Source organism: Equus caballus, chromosome 27 (assembly GCF_041296265.1).
Source record: "Equus caballus isolate H_3958 breed thoroughbred chromosome 27, TB-T2T, whole genome shotgun sequence".
NCBI classification, from domain to species: Eukaryota; Metazoa; Chordata; class Mammalia; order Perissodactyla; family Equidae; genus Equus; species Equus caballus.
In genome coordinates, this window is record NC_091710.1 from 18197259 (window position 1) to 18207758 (window position 10500).

Consider the following 10500-nt stretch of genomic DNA (forward strand, 5'->3'; position numbering starts at 1 on the left):
GTGCGGCCATGGCCTGAGTTGGTAGATGGGAAACAGGAGTGAGCTGGAGCTGAGCTCGTGGCAACAGGGCCTAGTGGAGTTATGGTCAAGGCAGATGGAGGTTCTGCAGGCAGAATGGAGGCCAAAGGTAGAGTGTGCTGGGTCAGAAGAGCCAGGGAAAGTGCTGGATTCGTGGTGAGAGGAGCACCTTCCACAGGCTTCCCACATGGCTGGTGGACTCTAGCAGACGCTGTCTCGCATGCTTCGCCAGCGGAGTCTTGAGATGACAAGCGATGGAAGCATCTCTTACAAGACAGCCTCCCCAGGTAGCTGCGGGAAACAAGATGCACAAGCTGTAGCCATGAGCAGAGGGCCCTGGGACTGCAGAGCAGGCCACGTGGGGGTGTCCCCTTGAGACCCATGGCCCACCCTGGCCCTACCTTCACTTCACCGAATTCTCCTGCTGTCCCTCACCCCAGGCCTCTTGCCACCCTCTGCCCCATGGCTCACCTCCCAGCTCAGCCCCAAGCTGCCTGTAGCCCTGGGGCACATCAGAGACTCTGGGAGGAAGAAGCCCAGGAAAGAAGGGCAAGATTCCTTACCTTTGTGAAAGGGACATCAGACCGCCCAATTCTGCCAGGTCCTTCCAGCCAGCTCTGTATTCTAGAAATTAGGACACTGGGTCACAGCGCTGAAGGGGGGGGCCTAGGGCTCTTACAGGAAGCTGCGTGCAAAGTGCCTTTAGGGGAGACTGTTTGAGGTCAGACTCTAGTGCCCAAGGCCACGGGATCCCTGATGCGGATGGCAAGGCTGCTGACGGGTTGAGGTATGTCATTGACCAAGTGCTTCAACCTCCACCACAGCCCACATGCCCCTGCTGGGCAACACCCATTTCCAGATGCCTGCTGGCCTGGGCCTTAGTTCCCAGCACAGAATCTGGTAAGTACTTAGGTTTTCATCTCCTTCCCGGGTGCCTCCCTGAGGGCTCTGTTTCCTGAGGGACAGGCTCTGTCCCTGGCATCCTCGAGCCCATGGACCTGGGCGCTCAGAGACAGGAGATGGAGGCCAGCTCTGGGGCATAGGGCTGAATGGCAGAAGCTTACCTTTCAAACCTCCCCTTTTCTTCCTCCTCCTGCTGCTCCTCCCTCTCGGCTCCACTTGACACTGAAATGAGAGAAAAATCAAGAAACTGTGGGGGCTGAGACCCAAGGCTCCCTCTTCTCTCTCTGGACCAGCTGCAGACCCACAGCGTTTGTGAGCAAGATGACTGTCTACACTGAACTCCTGGGGCTCTGGGGTGTTTCCTCCCTTTTACTTACTTTTGAAGTGGATAATTGAACACAAAATGGAGACTTGCTGTCTTCCTTCTTTGAGGATCATAAGAAGGTCCCCACGTGGGACCAGCATGGATCTTCTCTCACTGTTTCTCTGCTCAAGAAACACACACATTCTCAGATGTACGAAATCTTATGAGCTTCCTCATGTGGACTTTGCTTGCTTAGGCCAGAGCCCCACTCCAGGTCCTGCTTAGAGGCTCTCGGGGGCTCAGCACTGCCCTCAGATCAGCCACGATAGAGGAAATGCCCCCCTGAGACACCTGCCCCAGGAAGGCTGCTGGGGAACCAGTGCTCAGGGCCTGTCCTCCCACAGATCCTACTCAGCATCCCATCCTTGGCCACTGGTCACTGGCCTGGGGACTTTCCCTGGAGCCCTCTGCCACACCGGGAGTCCTGCTCCAAGATCTTTGGATGGAAATCTTCGTGCCCACCCTCACCCCTGCCCACCTAGCCTGGCTTGTCCCTAGAATGATGATGTTCTATTCTTTCCCATCCCTGGAGTCCCTCTAGTTGATTCAGAGAAGGGGAAATCATAGTAAAAGAGAAGAGAGACTCATCTTCTGGTGGGTCTCAGTCCAGGATTTCTTACCTTCCTGACATTTCTCCTTTTGTAAGGTGGTTGTAAGGGCAAATTCCTCTGGAGGGAGGGAAGGAAGAGGAGGAAGAGCCCCAGTCCACACAGGTTGGGGATGATGGTCCCAATCACCCAGGAAGTGGAACTGGAGCTCAACCAGGTAGCAACAACGCTTTTTAGATATAAGATAGGAGTTTCCATATCTCAAATACAGTTCTACTCTCAGGCAACTGAGCACTGGGAGTGACTTGGAGATTAGAACCCCACGCCCTCATCATGGAACTGTGGCCGTGTCACAAGGGCTCCTGAGGGGCGAAGGGACAGCAGGGAAGCAGATTGAACCATAGGCCCTCCCCCACCAACTGGCCTACAACTGCCTCCCTCCACCCTCCTGGTCCTTCTAGACCTTTGCTAGTTTTCTACTCCTTCCAATTGGAAGCCAGATGTCACCCGGTTCCTTGCGTCTCCTGGATTCTTGGTTTGAAGCCAGGTATCTCATGGCCTTTGAAAGTCTGAAGTTCTCCCAGGAATTTGATCTAGTTCCCAGGGATTCAGACCCTGATTCTCCTCTGTCCTCAACTCTGATTGTTGTTTTCACCTCACTTATTGACTTTGTGTATCTGTGAGGACACTGAAGTGCTGCTCTCTTAGCTGATCTCAATTACACAATTCAGTGTTCTTGACTCTAGACACCACATCAGACATGAGATCTTCAGACCTTCTTGATCTCAGAGCTGAAAGTTCGTCCCCTTTTACCTGCCTCTCCCTATTCCTCCCACCCCACAGCTCTGGCAACTGCTTTTCTACTCTCTGTTTCTATGAGTTGACCTTTCTTTTATTGTTTTTCGAGTTCACATGTCAGTGACACCTGGCAGACCTTGTCTTTCTCTGACTGGCTTGTTTCATTGAGCATAACGCCTTCCAGGTTCATCCATGTTGTGCAAATCTCAACTCCATTTGTCCACATAGTAAGTTTTTCGTTTCGTCATTCCAGAAGTCGAACTTTAGTGTATACTTTATTTAATTTTGGATATTAATATTGTTATGTTTTCCATCAACATTTGCCATCTTCACTGAGAACAACTGACACAAACATTCAAAGTAGTCATTTATTATTTAAACTAAATATAAGAAAAATGTAAGTAAGTAAGCCTCCCAGTACTGTGTTCTATGATAGTAGCATTTATACTTATGAAGTTAGAAAAGCTTCACAAAGACTTATGGGACATGCTGGACATGTACACACACACAGACATACCTACATATTCCCACACAGACACACATTTGCACAGACTAATTCAGTATTTTCAAACCCAAGAATTAAGAATTTTCTCATTTTCTTTAATCTCTTATGCTGTCTTCACCCAATTTCTTCTTATTCTGCCTAAAATAGTCTGTCTTAACTCTCCAGAGTTTAGACGCCTGTGTGGCCCACCCAGAAGCCCGGTGTGGGGCATGTGAGCTGAAGTCCTGATTAGGTGGGTTCCTGAATAGCTCCAGGATGGGTACTGGGCAACAGAAAGACCAAGTCATGAGTAGACACTGGGAATTTTTTGTCCCACCCTCTCATTCCTTTGTCAAGGGAGAAGGGCTGAAAATGGAGTTAATATTGACCATGCCTGCATAAGGAAGCCTCCACAAAATCTCAAAAGTACGGGGTTTGGGGCACTTCCAGGTGGGTGAACACATCTGTGTTCCAAGAGTGATGCACTCCAACACCATGGGAGCAGAAGCTCCTGTGCTCAGGACCCTCTCAAACCAGGACCCACGTATCTCTTCATCTGGATGTTCATCTGTACCCTTTATAAACTGGTAAATGTTAATTTAATGTTTCCCTGTGTTATGTGAGGTGCTCTAGCAAATTACTGGAACCCAAGGAGGGGGTCCTGAGAACCTCCAATTTGTAGTGAAGTTGGATGGAAGTTGTGGGTAACCTGGGCACCTACTATTTGTGATTTGTGTCTGAAGTAGGGTGGGAGCAGTCTTGTGAGACTGAGCCCTAAACTTGTGGGATATGACATTACAGTGTCAGAATGGAGGTAAACTCTAGAGCACTCAGCTGGTGTTGTGGAGAATTGTTTGGTATGGGGAAGAAACCCCACATATTTGGTGACCGTAAGTGTCAGAAGTGAAGTGATCTGCGTAAATGTAAAGGAGAAACACACCTGAAGTGGAGAACTGAGTTTTTCCATCCTCGGGAGGGAAAGACAGCCTTTTTCATACACAGACTCCTACCTGGTCACTGCTCTGCCAGGAGGTGAGTTCTGTGAGGGGGAAAAGGAGCTGGAGAGCTGTGAGTGTGGCCACTGTAGCTCCATAGTCAGGTCAAAGATTTGTTTGAGGACCCAGCCTTTCCCAAACCTCTGAAGTTTGTCTAGAGAACAAACGGGATTGCGTGGTTCTAGTGGGGTTGTCTGAGACACTGTTTTTCTGTGTGCGTGTTTTCCTCAACACATGCCTCCATCATAGACTTAACTCTGCTTACACAGATCTTAACTGCTGTCCATCCAACTACTCATCCGGTGTGAGTAATACAAAGACAGTGACTCTTCCCTGGGTTAGCCCTTCCCCCATTGGTGCTGCAGATGAAATGGACCCTTCCCCACACTGCTCAGCCCATCATAGCTCCCTGGGGGCTATTACAGGCTGGGACACCCTCTTTGAGGTAACTCTGCATCTCGTCCTAGGTGGGCAGAACTGGGTGCCTTTTGGCTTCCTCGTTCTTGTCACTCCAGAGTATTCTATCATTCACAGCTAATCCTCAGAGTGCCATGAAGACACTTCTTCCTGTATTGAACATGACCCCGGTCCTTGGGCATCTCTAGGGTCTTGGAAATTTTCCTGGGATCTGGTGTGGGCTTGAGTCACAGCTTTGCTCTCCCACATGTTTTCATTGTTAGGAAGGAGAGGAGAGAAAAACAGCCTCAGAAAGGGGAGAGAGACTTGATCTCATCAAGATGGTGATGTTGGCAGACTCTGAACTCATCTCTTCCCATGATCAAAACCAGGTTACAACTATTTTTGGAAAAATTATCCTTGATAGAAAACTAAAAACTGGATAAAAAGAACCCCCAGAGAAAGGGACAGTCCCGAGTAAGGTAGAAGAGGTAGAAATTCCTTGTGGAGAGGGAAAAAGCCAACTTCAGGAGCAGTGGAGTTCCTCATCTGGCCAGGCAGGAGCCACCTTAAGTTATGCAGCCATCCCTCGAGGAGTGGGGTCCAGAGTGGGGGCCAATAGTGCTATAAACATCCTTCAGACTCAACACAACTGAGATGAGGGTCTTACTATCTGGCTTCACCGGCTATTAAGTGCAGCAAGGACACGTGCAGAAAAACTATCAGATGGAAGCTGAAAAGACCCAGCCCTTTAAGGCCCAGGCACAAAGTCATCCATCTTAGCAACCTAAAATCACCAGATAGAAGGTTGACAGTCCTTTGGTGAAAAGAGACTCACCTGGTGGGCTCTGGGTGCATCTTGGTGAGAGGTGAGACTTCTCTGGAGACTGAGACATTGGTGGTGGCCATTGTTGTGACCTAGTCCAGGCGTGCTGACACAGACCCTGGCAGACACCATTGAAGTTCTTCCACTGGTCTATTAGCCTGGGGTCTGTCACACCCTTTAAAGGGCAGATTTAATCTCTTCAGTCAGGGATGGCACCCCACCCGAGGGACTGGCCATGCCCCAAAACAAGCCCTCAGGCTACTTGTCGGCCTGCATTGACAGGGGGCCTTGATCCTCTACAGACAGGTGAGTGTGTCTGCCTCTGTGGAGCAGAGTCTGTGTGAGGCCAGGTGAACTGTGGGTGGCATTGTTGGAGAGGTGGTGGCCTCTGCAGTGGGGCATTGCGTTACAATCCAGGGGGATGGGAAGTGTGCATGGGCCAGGACTGTGTTGATGGTGTGTAGTCCAGTGGGGGTTGAGGTGTATCAGTGGCAGAAGACCTGGTCTTCAGAAATAGCCATTAAAAAGATCAGCCCCACCTTCCAAAGCCTGACACAATTGAGTGTTCCTGTGCCTGGGGTCTGCTCCACTCATCTAGACTCCTAAGAGAACTGACAACAGCCTTCCAGGTCTGAGGCCTATAGCAACTGTAAGCCCCTGAGCCTAGCAACCAGCTACACTGGGTACCTACTCAATTAACAGGAAAACTGAAACAGCAGTGTGCTCTTAAGCCTTGTAGCCAATGGTGCTGAGGCTCCCCAAACCAGATTTAGAAACAGCTGGCCAGGGAAGGAATGACTAGACCTCCTGGGTACCTGCATTAAGAGCAACCCTGCCACAGCAGAAGGACACAAGTAGCCCACAAGGAGGTCACTCCTGTACCATTTAGACTTGTGATGAGAAGGAAGCATATTGCTGGGCCTGCAAAGGCATCTCTTACCTATGGCACTTCTCCAAGATCAGGAGACATAGCTGACTCACCTAATACATAGACATAAGCACAGAGAAAGAGGCATAATGAGGAGACAAAGGGATACATTCCAACCAAGGGAATAGGATAAAGCCCTAGAAAAAGGACTAAACAAAACAGAAATAAGTGACCTACCTGACAAAGATTTCAAACAAAAAGTCATATGGATGCTTACAGATATTGGGAGAAGACTGGATGAACACAGTGAGCTCATCCACGAAGAAGTGTAAAAAATAAAAAAGAACCAATCAGAAATGAAGAATGCCACACTGGAAGTGAAAAATTCACTGGAGGTCTCAATAGCAAAGTAGAGGATACAGAAGAACGGATCAGCAAGCTAGATGAAAGACTAGAGGAAATCGCCCAAGCTGAACAGAAAAAAGAAAAAAGAATTAGCCAGAATGAGAACAGTCTAAGGGAACTCTGGGACAATATCATGCACAGTAACATTCGTATTATAGGTGTCCCAGAAGGAGAAGAGAGAGACAAAGGGTCAGAAAATGTATTTGAAGAAATAACATCTGAAATTTTTCCTAACGTAAGGGAGGAAACAGACATTCGAGTACAGGAAGCACAGAGAGCTCCAAACAAGATAAACCCAAAGAGGCCCATGCCAAGACACATTATAATTAAAGTGTCCAAAATTAAAGATGAAGAGAGAATCCTAAATCCAGCAAGAGAAATGCAAGAAGTGACATCCAAAGGAAAGCCCATAAGACCATCAATGTATTTCTCAGCTGAAACCCTACAGGCAAGAAGAGATTGGCATGACATATTTAAAGTGCTAAAAGGAAAAACCGACAGCCAAGAATACTCTATCCATCAAGGTTGTCATTCAGAATGCAAGGAGAGACAAAGAGCTTCCCAGACAAGCGAAAATTGAAGGAATTTATCACCAAGAAACCAGTTCTACAAGAAATGCTGAAGGGTCTCGTTTAAATGGAAAAGCAATGACCACAAATAGGTATAAAAAATTATCCAAAACACTCCCCAAAATACCAGGAAATAAAATCACTGGTAAAGGGGAAAATATAGTAAAGGCAGCAGATCAACCACCTGTGAAGATAATATGAAGGTTAAAAGGCAAAAGTCATAATATTACGTATTTCAACGATAAGAGAGTAATGGACAGACACACACAAAACAAGAGAAGAGATATGATTTCAAAAATATAAAATGTGGGAGGAGGGGAGTGAAAAACTAGAGCTTTTAGAAAGAGGTTTAGCCAAAGAGTCTGTCAACTCAATATAAACTGTTATATACATAGAATATTATATAGAATCCTTATGGTAATCACAAATCAGACACCTATAATAAGTAAGCAAATAAGTAAGACAAAAGTAATCAAACATATTACTAAAGAAAGCCCTCAAACCACAAGGGAAGAGAGCAAGAGAAAAAGAAAGGAATAGAGTAGAGCTACTAAAACACCCAGAAAAAAATGAACAAAATGGCAATAAATACATATTTATCAATGGCTACTTTAAGTGTGAATAGACTAAATGCTCCAATCAAAAGGCATAGGGTGGTCAACTGGACAAAAATCCAAGACCCATATAAATGCTGCATACAAGAGACACACTTCAGACCTAAAGACAGCCACAAACTGAAAGTGAAAGGATGGAAAAAGATATTCCATGCAAATGAGAACGAAAGAAAGAGGGGGTAGCAATAATTCTAACAGACAAAATAGACTTTAAAAGAAAAACTGTAACAAGAGGCAAAGAAGGGCACTACATAATGATTAAGAGAACAATCCAACAAGAAAATATAACATTTGTAATATCTATAGACCCAAACCAAATATATAAAGCAATTATGAAGAGACATAAAAGGAGAAATAGAGAGTAACACAGTAATAGTAGGGGACTTTAACACTCCACTTACACCAATGGATAGGTCATCCAAACAGAAGATCAATAAGGAAACGCTGGCCTTAAATGACACATTTGACCAGATGGACTTAGTGGATATATGCAGAACATTCCATCCACAAACCACAGAATACACATTCTTTTCAAATGCATATGGAACATTCTCCAAGACTGACCACATGTTAGGCCACAGAACAAGTCTCAATAAATTTAAGAAGATCAACATAATACCACACATCTTTTCTGACCACAAATGTATGAAACTAGAAATCAACTACAGGGAGAAAATCAGAGGAGTCACAGAAATGTGGAGATTAACCAAAATGCTACTGAACAATAATTATGTCAATGAAGAAATCAAAGGAGAAATGAAAAAATTCCTGGAGACAAAAATAAAAGAAAATTACAGGCCAATATCAGTGATGAACATTGATGCAAAAATCCTCAACAAAATACTAGTAAATTGAATACAACAATACATTAAAAGGATCATACATGTTGACCAAGTGGGTTTCATTCCAGGGATGCAGGGATGGTTGAACATCCGCAAATCTATCAATGTGATACACCACATTAACAAAATGAAGAATAAAAATCACATGGTCATCTCAATAGATGCACAGAAAACATTTGACAAGATACAGCATCCGTTTATGATAAAAACTCTAAATAAAATGGGTATAGAAGGAAAATACCTCAACATAACAGAAGCCACAAATGACAAACCCAGAGCAAATATCCTTCTCAATGGAGAAAAACTGAAAGCTATCCCTCTAAGAACAGGACCCAGATAAGGATGTCCACTGTCACTACTCTTATTTAACATAGGATTGGAAGTCCTAGCGAGAGCAATCAGGAAAGAAAAAGATATAAAAGGGATCCATATTCGAAAAGAAGAAGTGAAACTGTCACTGTTTGCAGATGACATGACTTAATATATAGAAAACCCAAAGAATCTGCTAAAAAACTTATGGAAATAATAACTGAATATAGTCAAGTCACGGGATACAAATCAACATACAAAAATGGGTTGTGTTCTATACACTAACACCGAAGTATCTGGAAGAGAGATTAACAATACAATCCCATTTACAACTGCAACAAAAAGAATAAAATACCTAGGAATAAAGTTAACCAAAGAGATGAAAGATCTGTACACCGAAAACTGCAAAACATTGTTGAAAGACATCAAAGAAGACACAAAGAAATGGAAAGATATTCCGTGCTTTAAGATTGGAAGAATTAACATAGATAAAATGTCCATAATCCCTAATGCAATCTATAGATTCAGTGCAATCCCTATCAGAGTTGCAACAACATTTTTCTCAGAAATAGAACAAAGAATCCTAAAATTTTTATGGAACAACAAAAGACCCCGAATAGCCAAAGGATTCCTGAGAAAAAAGAACAAAGCTGGACGTATCACACTCCTTGACTTCAAAATATACTACAAAGCCATAGTAACCAAAACAGCATGGTACTGGCCCAAAATCAGACATATAGATCAATGGAAGAGAATCTAGAGCCCAGAAGTACACCCACACATTTATGGACAGCTAATATTCAACAAGGGAGCCAAGAGCATACAATGGAGAAAGGAGAGTGTCTTCAGTAAATGGTGGTGGAAAAACCAGACAGCCACATGCAAAAGAATGAAAGTAGACCATTCCCTTACACCATGCACAAAAATCAACTCCAAATGGATTAAAGACTTGAATGTAAGACCTGAAACCATGAAACTTCTAGAAGAAAAGATGTGCAGTACACACTTTGACATCAGTCTTAGCAGCATATTTTCAAATACCGTGTCTGACCGGGCAAAGGAAACAAAAGAAAAAATGAACAAACGGGACTACGTCAAACTAAAAAGCTCCTGCACAGCAAAGGAAACCATTAACAAAACGAAAAGACAACCAAGAATCAAGAAAAGATATTTGCAAACCATATGTCAGATAAGGGGTTAATATCCAAAATATACAAAGAACTCTTACATCTCAACAACAAAAACACCAACAACCCAATTAAAAAATGGGCAAAAGATCTGAACAGAGATTTCTCCAAAGCAAATATATGGATGGCCAACAGGCATATGAAAAGATGCTCAGCATCATTAACTTTCAGGGAATTGCAGATGAAAAGTACAATGAGATATCACCTCACTCCGGTCAAAATGGCTATAATTAACAAGACAGGAAACAACAAGTGTTGGAGAGGGTGTGGCGAGAAGGCAACCCTCGTACACTGCTGGTGGGTGTGTAAACTGGTGCAGCCACTATGGAAAGCAATAAGGAGTATCCTCAGAAAATTAAAAATAGATCTACCAT